We start from the raw sequence: 21,355 nt of genomic DNA on the forward strand, positions 1-21,355 counted from the left end.
ACTGGGCAAAGATCACATGCTGTTTTCCATCAGATAATGAGTAACTCGGTGGAAGAGCCTACACTGACAAACATCTGAGCTTTACCAGCCAAGCCTACTGGCAAACTGGGAGAGGGAGTTTATATGGGAGTAATCTTTAATTCTCTTGCCAGCTCCCCAGATGGACCAGATTATACCAAAGGGATCTTTCCTCCCTCCCTTTTCCAATATGACTGTGTCCATTTAAGAACTTTTACCAACATAGCTCTCTTCATTAATGACGTGGGAGGTTGTTTTGGTTTTTAGCATATTTCCAGCTGACAGCTAATCTCACAAAACATTTTAAGCACAGACCAAATCAAGACATTAGCTGAAGATAAAGAACAACACACCAGCTTCACATAATTCAACTCCATTTGCCTTAGCCCCCAAGCAGAGCTACTTTATATGCGTCTCCTCCTTATTTTTGTTAATGGTCCCCTCTCCTTGCTGAAACCTGGGTCACAGCAATCAAGTTCACAGCAGTTCAAAGTGGGAGGCAATTCTTGCAAAAGTTTGCGATAAACAAGCAGAACCAATGCAAAGAGCAAGATGTAGGAATCTACCCTCCTTGTCCATGATGCCAAATGGCATCACCTTTTATGTCTGTGGCAAAGCCGATACTATTGTGGGTTAAATGCCTTTCCTCTGTAGTGATAGAAACTATTCCTCCATATGCAACGCAGTGGAAAATGAGGACTCTGGGGTTTACTCACAAAATAAATGCTACAAAAATGAAGACGGCTTGTGGAAAGTTTGTGGGAAGAGCTTCTATTAAATGAAAAATGAATTTGAAATTAGGGTGACGTAGGACCACAAACATGAAGAAGTAGCTTTACCTTTATGCTGATCTTCAGTTGATGAAGAATTCTGGAGTTTTCCAGAAGCCTACAGTCTCTGGTATTCTCTGGTATATACTCTGGTATATGTTTTAGCTGATGCCCAGGTTTTTCAAACTTTGAACTCCCCGCTGTGACATCACAATTTGGGTACTCTGAAGTTCACAATGACACAAAAAGGCAGCCTTACTGGAAACAGATTGCTCTCCTCACTACTAGTCTGTTATTTCTGCAGCATATGCAGTTACACAAGGTACAAAACAGTATGGAGGTAAACTGTAAATAAACACAGATAACACAGTACGATTACAGATGACCATCACTGACATCAATTAACAATCGATGCTACAATTGGTGCTACAAAAATCTCAGAAGACACAGTAAATTCTTGCAACATATTTACCCTAAACAAGATTATTCTTCATCTTCTTAGCTGGAAAGACCATGCAAAAATAGAGAGGACCATGGTGTATCTCAAGTTTTTCCCCCATCTTTCCTTCCCAATAAAAGACCCTGAGATGGATTCTTCTCTACCTTGGCCATTGATACGAACTCTGTTTCAGCTGTTGTGAAGCAACCAGCTATTGGAATGAGAATACTGAAGAACTGATTCAATCTGAACTGGTTTGTCTGAATTACAACATTAACAATACCCTAGTTTTAGATATTAAAAAAGTCATAAGGTTCAGAATCAAAAGCTTCTTTAAGTGTAAATAGAACAAGGAGGGGAAGAGTCTTACTTTTCTTCCCGTTTTTTAAGACTTGGATGGCTTGATACTTTAGCATATCATAAGCAAACGAAATCTTGTAGCATAACAACTAGAAAACATTCTTCCCCAATTCAAAGGAAGTCCAGGAAGTAGAGACAAAAGAATTACGTATTTCAAATATTAACAAATGATATAATGAGGGTCAGCAGCATCTATCAGATGAAAAAAAAATAAAGTCTATCTGCTAACCATCTGGTAGTACGAAGACTGATTCTGAGTTAAGCTCATAAGCAAACAAAAGCAGCCCATAAACATTCACATATAGGATCCATAGTGTGGCTAATTTACTCCATTTGTATTCATGAATATGCAATTATTGAGCCAGATTTTGCCTGTTTGAGAAGAACAAACTACAGTAAGCCATGTCCACCCATATTTGAGCAGAATTTGACTAACTGCATTTCTCTTAGATGTATAGAGAGTTTAGTACTCGACCATCTCATTGTCATTGTTGCCTTGGATACAAGAACTGCTCTAAATCAATTTAATAATTAAGGATTTGATCTTGGAAGATGCTGTTCATTCTGGCTTCCATCCAGCAAAGCACTTATCCACCTGCGTACCTTTAATCACTCAAATGGTTTCAATAAAGTGGAACTACTTACATCCTAAAAGTTAAATTACATGCTTAAATCTTGCTGGATTTCAGCCAGAGCACTCAACACGTTGCAAGAACAAATACCAAGCAAGAATGGTCATTATGAAAGGGAGTAGCATAGATATGGTACGTTTTGTTGCTAAGTTTTTGTAACAGAAAAAAAGGTCCGTAGCATTGGCTTCTTAATTTGCTGCAGATTTTTATCTTTTTAGGAAGTTTGATACATGATTCAATGCATAAAATCAAAGTTATTTCAGCGTCCAACAGCATATGATAACCTAAGCAGGTATTTGATTGCCTCATGGCCCACAAAAAAGCATAAGGCATTAGCAGGAACAGATGCTTGCTGCGTTCCACAGGGTGAAACTGTGGTCTTCAGCTTCATGGTGTGTTAAGGGCTGCTGAGTTTACCAACAAAGTTTATAAATTAAAAGATCCAAATCAGACTGACTGCAGACCTTAATGTGAAGCAGGACCTCTCTCCCTTTGTCTTCAGATTGTTCAACCTTGTCCCTTACAGTGGAAGCTGAACACAATGAACACAAACAAGCCACTGTTATCAAGATAGAAGTCCCCAAGGTTAAGTTTACATATGGGGCTTTTTTCGCTAAACAGAATTAAACTGTAACCTTGGCAACAGTGGGAGGGGAAATATAAAATCACAGTATGAGAGGACTACTACTGGAAGCTCTTACACCTCTCTGTAGAAGAGCAAACAGGTTAGATTCTCCACATTCAAACTGCTCCCTTTCCTTGAACCCAGGGCTGACGTTCCCTTCCCAGCAGAAGTGCCTCACTCTGCACAGTACCTCCGTCGGTACAAAAGGCTGGGAGCAACCAGCTGGAGGGGTCTAAAGCACTGCTGGGAATGAAACTCAGGGGTGTCAACTGCAGAGTTTTCCAATATGAACACTCTATATCCACCTTCACAAGCATCAGGCTTGGCTTCCCGCCTTTGAATATTAGGATATAAAGATGGGTGTCAAGAGCCCTGCGTTTTCACAGAATTATGTAATATGGGGTTGAAAGGGACCTCTGGAGATCATCTAGTCCAACCCCCCATTTCTTTTCTCCCCATTTGAGCTAGACACAGGCTAAAAGTAGAGCCTGTTGAAGAAGGAATTAGAGTTTCATCACATTTGTCACACCAGCATGGCAAGTCCCCATACCCCATGCCACGCTGCATGCTCATGGCCAGATGAAGAATATCCACTGCCCAGCCTCTCCTCTTCACCATTCTTTAAAATTATCACTGAATTAGCCAGACAACCTTTCTGGGTGCAATTCTTCTCTGCTTTGAAATATGTAATTGACTTTCTGAAAGTGTTACTGTTCTTTTTGAGAGCATTCCAAATAGAATGGGCACAAGTGAAAGGGCTCTGGGACTCTCAATAGAGCAAAAATTCAAGCCTGGGTAGTACAGACTGTAGAGTCTACTCTTACATATAGCCCTTACCTGCACAACAGGGATAACAATGTTTTCCTTGGGGGTAGGAATGCTGTGGGTATTTGGAATATGATCCAAGATCGCAGCAGGGAAGATAAGCAAGTTTAAAAGAAGTACTTATAGACAAAGCAAGAACCATATTTCCTTTCCCTCTTAATCTCCACCCAATCAAGTTTCGAACACAGTTCTCTTACTCTATCCTTGCATTTCTTATACTTATAACTCCAGTGTTTGCTGCAGAGCACAGAAAACCCTGATACATGGGAAAAACAAGAACACATAACAATATGAAGTAGCCTGTCGAACTTCACCCCTCCCCTCCACCCATCTTCCCTCCCAACTAAATAAAGCCAGGAGAATAACATCTATAGGCCAATTAAAGTCAACAGGCTGGAGCTGCTCACAAGGGAGTAGTCACAGTCTCAGCAAACAAATCCTTTCCAACACTCTCGAGGACCATTAGCAAAAGGTCACTTTCAAGTTTTACCATTATCTCTTCAGCTGCTCAATTGGAACACACCAAAATACCACTGCCCACTAAAAGAAATCAATTTAGACAGATCAAACTGGGATTACTAATTAATTTACAAATGTGGGTGGAGGGGATGTTCAGAGTCAGTGTCTGTAGCCAGATGAGGAATCATAAGAGTCTGAGCGCTCAGCTCTGTTGACCCCTCACTCCTCCCCAGGGTTAACTAAGAAAGCCTGAATATTTTTGTGAGGTTTCTAAACACCTTTTTAAATGCCTCCCTCATCCACATTGCACAGGTTTAGCTGTACTCGCTTCTCAGAAAAAGGCCTTGATTTGCCCCTCCTGACTTCCTCTGACACATTTTCCTCTCCCACGGTTAGGTGCCAGCCCAGGTGTCCCTCCTCTCAGCAGCTGCCAGCCGCACTGTCACAGCTCCCCAGCTCAGATAGGAGCCAGGTCCTGCAGGCACAAATCTCTCCAGAACATCAGGAGTCTACTAATAGGCTTCATGTACACAAATATTTAAAAAAAAACCCCACCAGCTAACAAGGGAAGGGAGCAGAGGAAGAAGAGATTAGACATTGGCCAGGCTGCATAGAGAACCTTTACAGTTTCTATCCCATTTCTGTTCTTAGTTGCCCTCAATGTCAGTTTATCGCTTCTCAGTGCTGAGGAATCTTCTTTAACCTTTTAAATACTTCTTCATTTTGCACAATCTCAAGAGGGAGGAAAGGGATAGGCGCTAGCAAGTCTTACTATTCAGAGGGCCAGCTGTCCTGCAAACACTTACCAGAATTTCTTCATTAATGACTAATATATTCAGGTAGTAGCAAATGACAACATTTCTGCTTTTTGCCAACAATATGGGTATTTAATACAGCAGGAAATCCTGCCTGTTTATAACCACCTATAGGAAGAAAAACAGTGGAACAGCTGGTATTTGGGGAAAGAATTCCTGTATGAGTTCAACTGAGTATTTTCGAAAAGAGGGGCAAACTACAGTGAATTAATTGGGATTGGGGAAGATAAACAGCAAAATGGTAATTTAAATCATTCATATGATAGCTTTCCCTTGAAATCACATGCATCTGAGACACGAGTGACAAGGTGATCAGGAACCTTTGCCAGTTATTACCTGGCCTGTGATGAGCTACTTCTGAACAAAAGCTGTGCTGTGAAGATTCATGCACTGGGACAAGGAAGGAATTTACTAATTGACTTGGCTTTTATTTTACAAGACTAAAGACCACAGAACCCACAAGACCTGACACACCACCAAGCAGCAGGGCTGTTACCAGTTTGCCAGTCTCACAGTGTGTTTGAAGACAGAAGTTTTTGCCGACACAACCAATAATCTCTCTGACTGCACCACTGTGAGACTAGGGCTGATTCCCTCCTTGGGAGTACAGTGTGAATCCAAAGCAACTACATGGACATCAGAATTCATTTCCCTGCTGTTTTAAACATTTCTGTTTTCCCTACTCTGAAAGGGAAAGAGTGTTTGAAGACGGCATAGCACAACAGCAGAGAGACAAATCCATTAGAAAAATCCTCTTTAAGCATAACTGGTGTAGATACCTCTCTCTTGATATGAGAAGATGATCAAGTGCCTCGGACCTTGTAAGAATCAGGAAAGATGGATTTTTTTAAAATTTTTTTTTTTAAGTAAGAAAATGAGATGCCTAAGACAATACAAGCAGCAGCAACCTGCCATACGTGACTGGATGCTGCGATGCCACATAAGCAAAGCATTCACAGCTCCACACTTGCCTCCTCTGTGAATGAATCACATCATTGTATAGGCTGTGTCAATTACTACATTGCCAAGGAGACCTGAGACCTCTTGGTTATTTCTATCTCTGGTCACATTTATAATGACCGAGAGGACAGGCAGTCACTAGGGAGGGAGGAGTAACAACAAAAACATGTCAAACATGCTCCTGTTACGCAGACACCTGAATATCCTACTATGACTGCACAACAGAAAGACCGTGATGCTGTCCAAGATGTTTCACAGAGGAAAGAGTAGCAGATGGTTCATTAATGCAAATGGTCCCCAGGGATACTGATGTAATTTGGTTATTACATATCAGATATTTCCCTGTAGCACTCCAAACCAAAGTTTTAAGAAGGGTTTTATATTCTTTGTTTATACATTCAGAGTGACCAAAAGAAAAGTGTTCTACACAGGGGTAACCACCTCATACTCTGCAGTGGTGCTTGCTGAGCTGCAGCTTATAGTAAGCGAGGCATCCAATTCCTGCAAGCAAAGACTATTCTGTGCTATTTTAATCCCTGTTCAGAGCCTCTTCCTTTCCCCCTCCACAAAACCTGAGGCTAAAGGACTCAGCTTCAGTGCTTACTGTTTCCCTAATTGTCAACGGCAATGGTGACCAGATACCACCACAATTCAACTGGCTGATCAGGAAAATGAGATAAGGGACAAAGAAAAATTCTTATTCTTCAAGACAACACAGTTACTTTGAGTGCTACGACCTGGAGTTTCCTCACAGTGGCTTTGTCACAGAAAAAAAAACCCACATGACTTCACATCGATGTACATTCACTTTCACTCCAGAATGCTAGGGTGTCATAGTATTGGGACTTCAACAGAGCAGGATCTAAGAGACTGAAGCAACAAAGATGCTGCTTTTACTCCTTCCAGACACGGTGGTGCTACTACAGCCCTGTTATGATCACAGCTGGATTTGCCACAGCATTGCCTACAACCAACAACAGAAGCGTCAAACTGGGCGCTCTTAGATTCTCTTAGATTCCAGAAATGAGTCAAGATGAAAGACTGTGGGCTTGTTATTTTTCGATAATGACAGCAGGCAATGACATTAATTGAGGTTGGAAAGGGCTTTTAGAGGTCATTTGATTAAGCAGTTTCAATATCCCCTTTCAGCTTGCTCAAAGTTGAATCAATTTTGATTTTAGATCCAACTTCCTATTTAGATAAAGTTGGTCATGAACTTGCCCAGATGAGTTTTGAGTATTTACAGGGATGGAGATATCACACTTCTCTAGGCCCCGGATCTAGTGTTTGACCTCCCTTATAGTGAAAGAGTTTTTTACAACCTATTTGGGATTTCCCACATTGCAGCTTCTGCTCATTGCCTCCCACCCTATTGCCGTGTGGCTCTAAGGAGAGCCGGGCTCTGTCTTCTCTGTAATCTCTCATTATGTAGTTGAAAGCAACAGTCAGATCCCAGTTGCGCTTTCTGCTCTTCAGACTGTGTAAACCCAGCTCTCAGAGTCTCTTCTTATGTCCTGTGCTCCCCTGCCCCTGTCATTGCAATGGCTGGACTCACTCCAGTTTGTCAATAGTTTTCTGGTACTGAGGAGCCCAGAACTGGATGCATTGCAACAAATATGGCCCCACAAGTGCTGCAGAGAGGTGTGTAAAACACTTCCTTCAAGCCTGCTGGCTACACACTTGATAACGTAGCCCAGTATGTGGTCAGTGTTGCCCTGTGAAGAGCAAGAAGGGAAAGCAGCAGACTGTAGCCCAGCTTGAGGGGTTCTCAGCCCAGGCTTGAGAAAATCCTGTGATGGAACTGATAGAATAATTTCAATAACTTTTACACTTGAGGCATGTCATAATGTTTCACTCAACAAGGTTTCACAAAAATGACAGCATCTTCCATTCCGAGAACGTAGCTTCCTGCCTGCTCCAAAAAGCACAGTTGTAGCTCTCTTGACACGGCCACGTGTCTAGTTAGCAGACAGTGTTAAAAGAAAGTATTAAGGAGGAGGGAGCTGCTTATGTTTGTCAAAATAGGTAACGCACATGGGAAAGAAAACCTCATTCCATCTGTGCCCCAGTTGTCTCACTATATGGACCATCTTGAGTTTTTGGCCATCTCTGGCTCTGCCTGACTGCAGGCTGTGAGCGGGTGAGGTGCTAAAAGCGTGGGGTGGGACTGTCATCTCACAGCTCTGCTGTGTTGCTACAAACAATTTTGAAGTCCTGATTTACTCAGATTTTACTTGTATTCCTGGAGAAAAGTTAGTCATGGGTTATTCTTTCACACAGCAGTAGAAGAAAACACTTACTCATTGTACCTTTTCTCTTGAGATATCTTTATATTTGTAGGGCTACAGGGAGATGTTTAAAAATAAAGCAAGTTTCTAAACAGTTTTTGATACAAAGCACTTGGATAAACACTTTTTTAACCTGTATCTAAATTTTCACTGTCTACACTCATCTTCCTGTTTTCCCATTCACATTACTTTTTTTCTCCCCAGCACCTCTAGAAGCAAACTACTATAGCAGGGCAAAAGTTAGCAAAAAAAAACGTAGCTACTTATAGAGTAACCAGTACTATAATATTATTCCATTTTTTCTGCTGCGCTACCATCCATTGTATATTTAGAGAAACTGTTAAAAACACTGTTTTTTGTGATTAAAACAAATTAGATGTGGTCTCCCTTTTGAAATTCAGAAGTGTAAATTTCATGCAGAAGTTTGCTTAGTTTGTTCCTGAACATCGCAATGCAAGTCAGAAGAGAAAAAATAAAGCATTAAGAACAGAAGAGTTTTACAAGAACACTGAATTTTATGTGGGAACAACAGACACAAGCTTAAAGAAACAAAGTTCATGGATACATCATTTCATCAGCGAGAGATACACTCACCCAAGAGCGTATCTCAATGCACAAACTAGATTATATACATATACACACACAGAGGGTGCATTCCTAATCATTTCTGTGTTCAGAGGCTTTTGATCAGTGTTCTCATGCTTCCTGTGGTAAAGAGTGCAACTGAAGATAATGAGAACCACCTCCTGGTAACTCTGGCACACACCACGTACCAGAAGAAGTTTGTCATCCCAAACAAAGCCAAATGAAGTGTGAGAACCTACCACCCCTGTACTCTTCAACATAAACCCCAATATTCTTCTAGGGCTGCCGCCCCACTGACCACAATGGAACAATTCCTGAGAATAGGTTACTTCTGTGCAAGGTTTCTCTCTTCCGTTGATGCTTCTACTACCAGCAAGAGGCAGCATGTGAGTCTACAGAGTGGGAAAGAGGAAGGCATCCTGCTGCAGCAGACACAATGCCATTATGCTCCTGTAACAAGATAGAACAGTCAGCAGTGGCTTTTAACGTACGCAGTGCACACAACGTGCCACCAGTAAGGACCTGCAACCTCACACTTGAAGCAAAGCAGTGATTTCTGGTGAGTCACATAGATTTCTTTCACTTGGAACAATTACTGGCTGCACATTATAAAATGATTAGCTCGTATTCATTGCTTAATAGTTCCTCAAAGCCTACTAATAGTCTCCTGTTTTAAGCAGTTAGGGATGTATCAAAGGAAGGTTTTCAAGGAAACGGACAAAAAATTAATTCCAAGCAAAGCAAACAAGCCTATGGAAGATGTCTTCCTAAGCTCTTCCATTACCCTGCTGCTGATTGTCTCAGTCAATGGCACAAACGTTTAAAGAAGTTACTGAAGGGTACTGAGATATCCCACTTCAGATAGTACTTGATAAGAATATATGCTCACTTTACTTATGGAGTTATCTTGCATTTATCACAGCAGAGAAGGCGACAAGCACCCTTATTAACAGCAGACCAGATGATTTTTGTCCTTGACACCTCTTGATTCCCCCATGCACATCTTGATGGCCCACAGAATTTTTGTTTACTTGTTTGTCCAGATCAGGGGATTATGTTCATCATGGATAGTTATTTCCTTCTGTAACTACAGAAGATCCCATCATCCATACACATACATAAGCGTTGTGGTGTACTGTAGCAAGGAGCTCCATACTACAGCTATTCCCATGGTTAAATGAGCTTTTTATAGCGGTCAGGTAGGTTAAAATACTTTATATTACTGAAACATTGCCCAGTCTTTAGTTACAGATCACTTGGAGAAGATTTGGTCTCTAAAGCCTGTGGCAGAAGTATGTTTCTTCCAACACATCAAGGACCATAACACTGTAAAGCATAAAGCAACATTCGGGAATCTAAAACTCAGGCACATATACACACACACTGCTCCGGTAGATATGTTAACATTTGAATATCATAGAATCATAGAATCGTAGAATCATTCAGGTTGGAAAAGACCCTTGGGATCATCGAGTCCAACCATCAACCCTACTCTACAAAGTTCTCCCCTACACCATATCCCCCAACACCATATCTAAAGGACTCTTAAACCCATCCAGGGATGGTGACTCAACCCCCTCCCTGGGCAGCCTATTCCAGTGTCTGACCACTCTTTCTGTGAAGAACTGTTTCCTCATTTCCAGTCTAAACCTTCCCTGTTGTAGGTCACAGAAGGAGATCAGGTTCGTCAGGCAGGACCTCCCTTTCATAAATCCATGCTGACTAGGCCTGGTCCCCCAATTGTCCGTTATATGGCTTGTGATGGTACTTAAGATGATCTGCTCCATGACCTTCCCCGGTACGAGGGCAGACTGACAGGTCTATAGTTTACCGGATCCTCCTTTCTGCTTGTCGCTGCCTGATGAAACATGACCAGGACATCCTCTGAAGAATATTTCCAGCCATTATTGACTTTCTTGTAATTTATTTAAGCATTAAACTGTAGTGTTCCCTGCAATCCACGATCCCACTGACTTTGGTAGGTTTAGGGACAACTTCCAACAGTCTGCAAACGATACCAGTTTACATTGCATGTGGTATGAGACAATCCTTTTTGAGTGGATAAGAAAGAAAGAGGTGTACTAGGACCACTCATCTCTGAGCTTCCTTTTCATCATCCTGCTTGCAGACTGCCTGTGAGAAACCACCAGCTCAGTCCACCTTGCACTGTCCCAGGAAGAATCTCTACCTCCTCCTCACTTCCCCCCCTGCTTCTTCCAGGTGGAACATGGATGCTCCTTTTCCATTCTCCCCCCAGTACATTAAATCTAATGATGTCACAACAGTGTCCCATTTAAGTATTAGATCTGCTATCAACCAAGCATGGACCCAGCCACTGTAATTTTAAGTCACTTACACTTTTTCTAATTTGACCGCTCAAGACAACTTTCAGGTTTTTACAAATACAGCTCTTGAACGCACCTAGCACTTTCTGCTGTAGAACTGGTAGCATCAATTATTCTATAAATAATCCCTCATTGCAGCAAGAAGATTTCATTCAAAATTACTACCTAGTATAATTTTCAAGAATATTTCTCAAAGAACAGATCACTATTTATCTATGTGGGGTTTGTGCCCAAGATTTAAAGATCATCCTCTTCTACAGGAGACAAACACTGAGCTTTTTGCTGTTATGAAGATGACTGTGAGCCACTGGATATTTGCCAGACAATAAAATTTGTTATTTCCAAAAGAATCGTGTCTCCAGATGACTGACTCTTCTCCAGATATGAACCGATTTCCCTGTATGCATATGGAACTAAGATCACGTGTAAAAAAGCAAGCAAACAAGAAACTACGCTGGCTCCTATGATGCTATGCAATAACTCAGCCTGAGCCAAGTATATAAAAAAAAATGCAGCTACCTGTACTGGTTTTGTGAACCACAAAGGCAGAGATTTGAGTAAGTGAAGAGCAATCTAAAATTTTTTGGATGATGGTGTCAATAAATGCCATTATGTACACGCCAGCAGTTTCTTATTAAATAATCTGAGGGAAGGTACATAGGCATTTTCTAACCAAGGTAGTTTGTTCAAAAAACATCTAAAGGTTTTGATACTCAGGGATACAGAATTCGTTAGTGCAATGAAGGATGAAGCTACAAGGTAACTGAAGCCAAGAAAAATTCACCTCTGTGATCATGTTAACTTGACAGAAGTAACAGTTAAAGTGCAAATGTGGTGACATGGCCCCAGCGCAGGCCTCGTTTAGCTGGGAGCCGAGAGAGCTGCTCCACCGACATCAGCGTGTGCATCATCAACGTTATGATGGATCCGTCACCACCTGGGGAGGGGTCTGGAGAACAAGTCCTACGAGGAGAGGCTGAGGGAACCGGGCATGTTTAGTTTGGAGAAGAGGAGGCTGAGGGCAGACCTCATTGCCCTCTACAGCTCCCTGAAAGGAGGGTGTAGAGAGGTGGGGGTTGGCCTCTTCTCCCAAGGGAATAATGCCAGGAGCAGAGGAAATGGTCTGAAGTTGGGGCAGGGGAGGTTTAGATGAGATATTGGGAAGAATGACTTTCCTGAGAGGGTGGTCAGGCACTGGAACAGCCTGCCCAGGGAGGTGGTGGAGTCACCATCCCTGGAGGTATGTAAGGAACGTGTAGATGTGACACCTCAGGGCATGCTCTAGTGCCTGGGATTGTTGGGTTGTGTCTGTTTGTGGTTTGTTTTGTGTTTGGGGTTTTTTGGGGGTTTTGTTTGGGTTTTTTTTTGTGGTTGGACTTAATGATCTCAAAGGTCCCTTCCAACCATGAAGATTCTGTGATTTTGTGACCTTTGATTATAGCATGAAACCACCGTCTGCCGACAAATAGAGTCTCTCTTGAAAGGCCAGGTCCTTAGACTACAGCATATCCGTGCTGAGGACCACAGAAGTCTTCCTGCTCCCTCGGCAGCTGCACCAGAATGTTTGGATTCTGGATGTTTCTGAGGTTTTGGGGGCAAAAGAGAGAGCAAAACCCAATGCCGGGGAGCGGCTGCGTGGTGTGGTGAGGGATGCTGTGCTGCCCGTGCTGCAAAGGGGGGAGGCTGCCCCTTCCAAAGGGACCACTCGCTCTGGTTGACATTTCCGAGTTGCTCAGCAAGGTGAGCGGAGACTTCTGTCAGGTCTCGCCCAAAATGTTCAGTTCGTATTGAATAAGGAGCCAAATAACTGCATTCACCAGAGGATGCTCATGGTTGAAAGTTAATCCTTCACTCTAAGAACGGTCATTTCATATCACAGATGATAATATCGAGTATATTCAAATACATATCATTTCATTGATATTATCATCTGTGATATCAATAATAATAATATCAAGTATATTCAAAATGCAAGAGTCTCCAGCTGGTAGTTCTGGATAGGTGATCTTTGCAGGATGAACTGTTGCCTTAGAAGTAAAACAGCAGTAGAGAATTATTTAATAGAGAGTATTTGTTCCGCTACACCCAAAGTTACTGGGCTAATAAGTTACTAATAAGCAACACACCAACAATATCAATTTTAAGTGTTGCATTCATGAAGCTGAGTGAATATATAAAGCTGCATGGGATATTATTGCAGTATAACTTATTTCTGTGCAGACTTTTCTGAAATGGAAAGAAATACACAATGAAATCACTCTGAAGTGATGCCACAGAAACATTTCAGCTACTGAGATGTACTGCGGGATCTAACAGAGAAGAAGAAAAACACCACAAAAAATCTCAAACATGACAAAATTTCATTAGAATGGAAAACAATGCACATTTTCAGTCTGAATTTCTATGATACTTATTTGCTATGAACTGTTTGTACACAGTAAGTCTGAAAGAGGCTGCCATTCTCAGGTCCACCTCAGATGAAGCTTGTTGTTCCCACATCAAGAGACCCTCCTAGAAATTGAAACATTCCAGAAAAGCAGAGGGTCTAACAAAGAACTAGGAGCTTGCTTTAACGAACGCTGAATCTAAGCATTAACTCATTTCACAGAGCAAAGGAATACCCTGGATATTATCCATTACTAGACTGCAGTGATATAAACATTAACATTCCGTTTTAATTCTCTTTTTTTTTAAATCATACTGAGAACTTGTTTACTCCAGGAAATAACAGATATAATTATACTTGTATAATTATGCAAAACAATTCTCAGTAATGGATAAGCTTACTCTAGAAGAGTAGTGGTCTTTTACATATTAGCTTATTTGCTTCAAAGACAATTCACTGCACAAAATCCAGCCACTGATTTAAAATTATTAATCCTTCCAAAGGTAAAGTCTCTCCTGTTTGTTTTTGTAACTCAGGATTATTTTCTACAAATTAGACTGTTCAGTAACAATTTTGAATTATTGTCCTTAGCAGACGTAGGACACGCACACAGTACAGCATGAATAGCCGCCTGCATCTGCTAATCAAGTTCAGGAATGCCTGCTCAGATCCACGTGTCACTGCTGGTTCAGTTCAATGTTGAATTCAGGAACCAAGCCAAATCAAATGGTTTGACCCCAGTTACGACTTTCATAGAATCATAGAATCATAGAATCCGGTTTGACCCCAGTTACGGCTTTCATAGAATCATAGAATCATAGAGTTGCCCAGGCCGGAAGGGACCTCCAAAGGCCATCTAGTCCACCCCCGCCGCAGTCAGCAGGGACACCCCCAACTAGACCAGGTTGCCCAGGGCCTCGTCGAGCCTCTCCTTGAATATCTCCAGGGATGGGGCCTCAACCACCGCCCTGGGCAACCTGTTCCAGTGCTCCACCACCCTCACAGTAAAGAACCCTCTCCTCATCTCCAGTCTAAATCTGTTCCCCTCCAGCTTGAAGCCATTGCCCCTCGTCCTGTCACTACAGGCCTTTCTAATCAGGCTCTCCCCAGCCTTCCTGTAGGCCCCCTTCAGGTACTGGAAGGCCGCTATTAGGTCTCCCCGGAGCCTCCTCTTCTCCAGGCTGAACAACCCCAGCTCCCTCAGCCTGTCCTCGTAGCAGAGGTGCTCCAACCCCCTGATCATTTTCGTGCCCCACCTCTGGACCCTCTCCATCAGGTCCATGTCCTTCTTATATTGAGGGCTCCAGACCTGCACACAATACTCCAGGTGAGGTCTCACCAGAGCAGAGTAAAGTGGCAGAATCCCCTCTCTGGACCTGCTGGCAACGCATCTTTGGATGCAGCCCAGGATGCGATTGGCCTTCTGGGCTGCAGCTGCACACTGCCTGCTCATGTCCACTTTGCCAAGTCTAGTTGTCTACCAACAGGCATTTCGCTTGCATGACCCAAACAAAACAAAAAAAAGAATCCATCTAGTAGCAAGCAAACAGAAGAAAAGCAGCCTGATTTTATAGATCCCAAACTACCCATGGGCCACCTCCTGCCCAAAGGCCCATAATGCCACCAGGAGTGCCTGTGGCCATCCCAGCGGGTGGGGGTATGGGCCACCAAGGGAGACGAGGCACCAGGGAGCCAGGATGAGCTCCAGCCCTGCCACCGCGGGGTCCCCCTGCACACGGGGGGCACAGACCCCTTCCCAGCAGCGGCTGGGATCTCCTCACATGGGCATTTCTTGCGGGGGAAGGAAAGGGGGAGTTGGCTCATGTGCATTCTGCAGAACTAGTTCTGTCAGTGCTAATGGATAAATGTATAATGAATATTTTATTAAATCAAACCCTCTCGATCGTTAGCAGTATGCAACAGGAAAAGCACTACCATGGAACAGCCAAGTGTTTAAATTAGCTGTAGAAGGCCCCCCAAAAACACACATGGCTGCTAATAGATTCACATTCTGTCTTTTGCCTCCTTTTTTTATTCTTTTTTCTTTTTCTTTTTTTTTTTTTTTAAACATTTGAAGTAGCATAGGCACTTCAGAGTTGCCACCTTATTTCCTTCACCACCACCACAGTCCAGGTGCGACGTTTTCTTCCAGTTCAAGCAGATATCACACCTACACTGGGCAACATGGACCAGCCAAGAGCACAGACACATCAAACCAGTGAAATCAACCCCCCTGTACAGCGTAAGCCACGAACGAGAACAGGAGCAGCAACTGTAGCATCACTGCAGTTAGACATGAGATCTGTTTCAATTCTTCTGTGTTTATAACATAACAAACCAAACTACATCAGTAAAGAGAACAATCTCGTATTTGAAGAGATTAGAAGTCTTTTCTGTACAAGAAAAAGCATGTTTGGAATATCTTCTTCCTGAGAGCTTTCACAAGAAAAATTAACATTTACCATATTTAGTAACTTCTACACCTAATAGAGCATGGTAGAAATATGAATTCTAACACAATTAGTTTCAGGAAGAGAAGAAATATCCCCAACCACTTGCTATATATTCTTAATAGCAGAGATCGAAAGCATCTACTGCAAATCATACAGCCATCACTAAGAAGTCTAGTTAAGAAAAATGCTTCGCATCTGTGCAATTGCTTGATAACTGTTCTCAGAAGGATTTTGTCCCCTTCTCAGAACCACAAGCTTCCAGTCACTCACAAACTCAAAGTACTGACCTGAGTCAACTACAGTAATTCCCAAATTACATCCCCAGGGAAAATTATATCTATTAAGGAAGCTGCAGGTAATTTCCACAAGTTACCAAGAAAGTACCATCTTCTCTTTTGCTCCTCACACCATGCTGCCCTGCCACGGAAGACTGGTTTATCTGGGGCAGAAGAGCAAGGCTGGGCTTTTATTCATTTTCTAACGTGAACAAAACCTGCTTAGAGACGTAGAGCTCCAAAAAAAAATCTATATTCTATATTGCTAGCCAGGTAGCACTTCCTCTGTCTCTACCTCCAGTGCATAAGAGCACCCCATCATTCTCTTTCACACGTGCACTTGAGAAGCTTCTGCAGAGACAAACCACTGCAGATTAGTAACACCTCATCTTCTCCTGGAAATAGATCCGTTACAGCAGAATTCCTACTTCCCCTTTCTGACACATCCATCCACAAAAACTCACCTCTGACTCCGTTATACCATAAATTCTCTAACATGATTTGGGCCCAAAGAAGCATCTGCAGAAGCCCAGACTTAAGCACCATGAGAAAAGTCTTAGTAGGGCATAAATACATACTGCCTTTTCCACCTTCCACTTCAAATTTACAATAAATCCACACAGAGAGCTCTCCAATCCGTTCAGTCCTTTCTTCCCCCTCGATCCAAGTCACAACAGCCATCTATCTCCGCCCATGGTTAGATGCTCGAAATCTCCACTCCTGTGTTCCTACTTTAAAGGTCCAACTCAGCTTCGGTAAATCAATTCTTTGCTTAAAATAAATGCAGCTGTAAAGACTTGTGTCAGCTTAGAATCCAAGTCAAAGGCACACTTGTGAGAGAAAATGGGAACATACAGAAAAAAGCGGTTTTGAAGAAATATGTAGGTAATTGAGAGAGAACGAACAGAAGTTTGTTTCCAAGATTACAACTTGCCTATATACAGAGTCTAATGGCATTGGATATTGTGAACTAGATGTTTCACATACCACTTTCCAGTAGTTAAAGGAAACCAGTAGAGTGCCAGCTTTCCCATCAGCAGAAATGCGGGGCATAACCCTTGCAGTGGACATAGTCAGGTCAATAAGACACATAAGTTTTCCATACTTAGAGCTTGTACTCACTTCGTACTGGTTCAAGGCAGCTTCCTATCAATATGACTACTAGAAAATGAGAACGGGACTTCAGAAAAAAAATGGCAAGGAATGAAAATGGCACGATACATGTATCACCTAGGAGCACTGCAGCTGAGATCCTTCCTCGTTGCTAACTCTGCATCGGGGGTAACAGGCTCTAGCAGAGTCTTCAGACCCAATAGGCACAGAAGAGACCCACCAGCCTGCAGCCATATGGAAACACAAACATCCATGCCAAGAGACAGTTCTCTGTCAAGTCAGCAGCTGCTGGCCATAGCCAGGCTGACCTAGGGACCTGCAAAACCACATTTCAGATGGGTTCCTCAGCTGGCCTGTAATTGGCCTCCATGTCCTGACCAGCCTGTGCCCACGACACCGCTCTTGTTGGGATCAGGACATTTCACAGATCAGATGAGGCTTGTCAGCAAGAAGTGAAGTTTAACCAAGTATGAGAAAAATACCATAGCCAGGCAACAGACTCCTAAAGGGGGATCACTTAGAGATGGCAGCAGTGTAGGCTCTGCCTCTTTTGCAAAGACACCAGACGGAAGCCAGAGAGACCTGAGCTGTGGTTATAAGCATCAATACAAACCTCAGAAATAATCTAGTTCATCCGGTTTTATTGCTGCGTGACTTCAATGTCATGCAGTTTAAAGTCAAGTATTTTGAGCCATGATGAATCAGTACTTCAGAAACACACACAAATTACTTTCAAAACTATTAAATTTATCTCCCCCTGCATCCCCCTAAGGGTATCAAGCTAGTATTAACAAACATCAAAACATGAATTCTCAAATAAATAACCAATCTCATGGTTATTTCTCGTTGGTCATATCCGTGGTGTTGTGTACTCAGATGCTGTGTCCAAGATGCAGTTTTCATATTCAAATGCAATGATTTTGGGTTCTTCTAATACATCTATGAGAACGTTTACTTTTTATATATTTCCCCAACTCTAGAATTGACATATTTGTGAACTGTTCAGAAAAATTCATTTTAGTAACAAGGGGGTAGTAGACAGGAAAATTTGTTAAATAAAGCAAAAGAAAATCACCATCTAGAACTGTATTTTGTTCAGTACCTTTTGAGAAGGGTATTGTTTTCTGAAGTGCCCAAGAGATTGGACAACAGGCATACATGCAATTTCAGGAGGAAACTCAGCCTATCAGTTTAACCACTCTTCTGTTTCATCCTCTTAAATGCTTTACAACACCTTCCCATAGGACTGAGATCTCTTCTGATTTTAGACGTGTCAAAGTTGACACATCTTTTTAACTTCTTTAGAAAGTAACATACACTTCTCAGAAGCAATTTATCCTGCTTGTTCTTATACTGGTCTCAGGACAGCCTGTGGCTGGGCAAAAATTCACTTTTCTAAACCTCTATATGTGAACAGCAGATGTGAAATTTAACAGGACGTATTTACCTTCCTCATTTCAGAGGGGCAAAAAGTAATTTAACAACCCTTCAAATAGAGGTCAATGACATATGTGTTTCATATAAGGTACAGCAGTTCTCCATTGCATCCAGTACATCACGTCTGCTGCTGTTTTCAGTCTTTCCTACAAGATGTTGGGGAGGGGACCCAGATGTGTTAACTTCTCCTGTGATCACAACTGCTTTTACACTCACCAGAGACGTCTTGGAACAGCTCACCTCCCTCTGATTACAGGGTACGCTAGTGTAACACTCACATCTGTGCCTGGACCATAAATACTCTCCAAAAGCACCACATGCCAGTCCGTGCCATTTAGCTCCTATTCCAGAGTTTGGAATGCAGAACAGAAGCAAACAAATATAACTAATGTAGACCTTTTTGACTTTAAAAGGCTTTTGGCTTCAGAAAAACTCCACCCCACAACAGGGAGTGACCTATTACCAAAGCTCCAATACACTCCCCTTAAGCCACTTTCCCATTCTTCTGCTGGTATATATTGAATTTAATTCCACCTGCTGATTCTTGCAGAACCTCTCCAACTAATCCAGGCAGACAACTTCATTAACTTCTGCACAGCAGCCTGCTCAGTAACTGTCAAATCTGTTGGACTTTGGAAAAGTCAGCTACAGCTCAGGGGTCCCTAACAACCTGGATCATCTCTCTGAAAGGGAGAGGGGAATTTTCTGCAGCATCTTGCTGTATTGCCGTTGAATGTTAACTTACTTTGTGACCTGTAAGGCATCTGGAAGCAGAATATGATTACTGAGATGAGAGACCCTAATGCAATATATCCGTCACTATTTGTTGCTGTGGTTACAGTTATCAAAGGCCGTAATAAGACATGTTACACCAGATTAGGGGAAAAAAAGAAACTAATGATTGCCCTATCATTTTCCTATCTTCCACGAAAGAGTTCAAACTGGCTTGAAAATTAGCGTTATTAGACCTGACTTCAAAGGCAAGAAGCATTTTATCACTCAGCATTGTCACCAATAAGAGAGCAGAGAGACAGTATAGCAAAGCTCAATGGGGAGGAAAAAGAAAAAAATCTTAAGAAAAGAGCAGAGGCACTTTCATTCAATTTAAAACTTAGAGTAGCAGATAGAAATTGGCCAAAATCACCCTTGCATCTTTTAATGTACAAAACAGCACTGAAGGCTGCCCTGCCATCAGACAATTACAACTGGTGACTTGAACCATTTTGTTAAACACTGGGGACTCAGGTTGGGTAGATGGTTTCAGACCTCTTGTCTCCCACCTCTGCCAAAGTAGTACCACAACGGGTGGACCCACTTGGCAGGTCAACAGCCCTGCATCCACCGCCTCCCTCCAGGGTGCCAGAAAGTGATTCAACAGATGCCCTCAACCTCAGGGCAGCATAAGGGAGAAGTCAAATGTGCAAAATCCTGCTCAAGGTGCAGCCTTGACCAGGTCTGCAAGATAGCAAATAGCAATCAAATCAAATAGCAACGATCTGCAATTTGACAGGGAAGCAACATCAATGACTCAAAAGTCCTGTTGTCAAGCAACAAGAGCAGGAAAGTGGTTGACTGAAGAAAAAACCTCTTGCATTTTGTGTTCCCTAAAACATTATTTTTTTTCCAGGTCATGACTGAGATGTGGCCTTTCCTCCCACACTCAGTCCCTCTAAAAAAAAAAAATATACTATATCAGTCTCATACAGCAAGGGTCTTCTACAATTTATGTTTATTTCCCTGTGCCAGGATAAGGCAGAACTGTCAGCTTTTCATGTGTTATTTCACATTTAACATATAAATCAAGCTTCTGTATATCTAGCTGCTTGACGTAAGGGCCCAGAGGTTTATTTTTCAACCTGCCTAATACTCTTTCTGATGTTTTGGATTAGTCATATACAGTATAGAATTCCATATTTAAGATTTTAAGTCCTCATGAAACTGTGTTGATGATTAAAGTCTGCCAAGAGAGGCAGTTCAGGTAACATTTTCAACAAGATTAATCTTAGAATCATCTATATGAAATAGTAGCAACAACACTAAAGCAGGCAAGATTGGTGGAGAAAACTGAGCCTCAAAGGATACTGCCAAGACTTAGCAATGACCTTAAAGATTCAGCAGGAGAAAATAACCAGAGCATATAATGCCCTGCCACATCCTCACCTCCTGCCAGACACTATAGGAAGGAAAAGTAATCTCCAAACACCTTGCTAATGGCTATTCAACCCTTTACACAGTCAATGCAATACAAAAACCTAGAAAATAGGGGGTCCTCTGTATAAATATATATTCATAGGCATTCTGCTTTTTTCTGCTCTGCTGCTAACCTCAGTGTCAATCTAAAAATGCTTTCTGGAGTATGTAACTATATGGATGCATACCTGCTTGCGATATCCCTGGTAAAAATATCTGAGCGTTCATGACTTAGCTCAAGTCAAGACCTGAGCCAGTGTCATGATTTTGGCTAGATTGGCCAATCAGAATGACAGATGACCCCTCCCTCCCTCCCCCCTCTCCAAAGAGAGAAGAGGAAGAGATAAAGAGATTTATGAGTTTAGAAAAAGAATTAAACT

This window comes from Calidris pugnax, unplaced genomic scaffold, assembly GCF_001431845.1.
Source record: "Calidris pugnax isolate Ruff unplaced genomic scaffold, ASM143184v1 scaffold124, whole genome shotgun sequence".
NCBI lineage: Eukaryota > Metazoa > Chordata > Aves > Charadriiformes > Scolopacidae > Calidris > Calidris pugnax.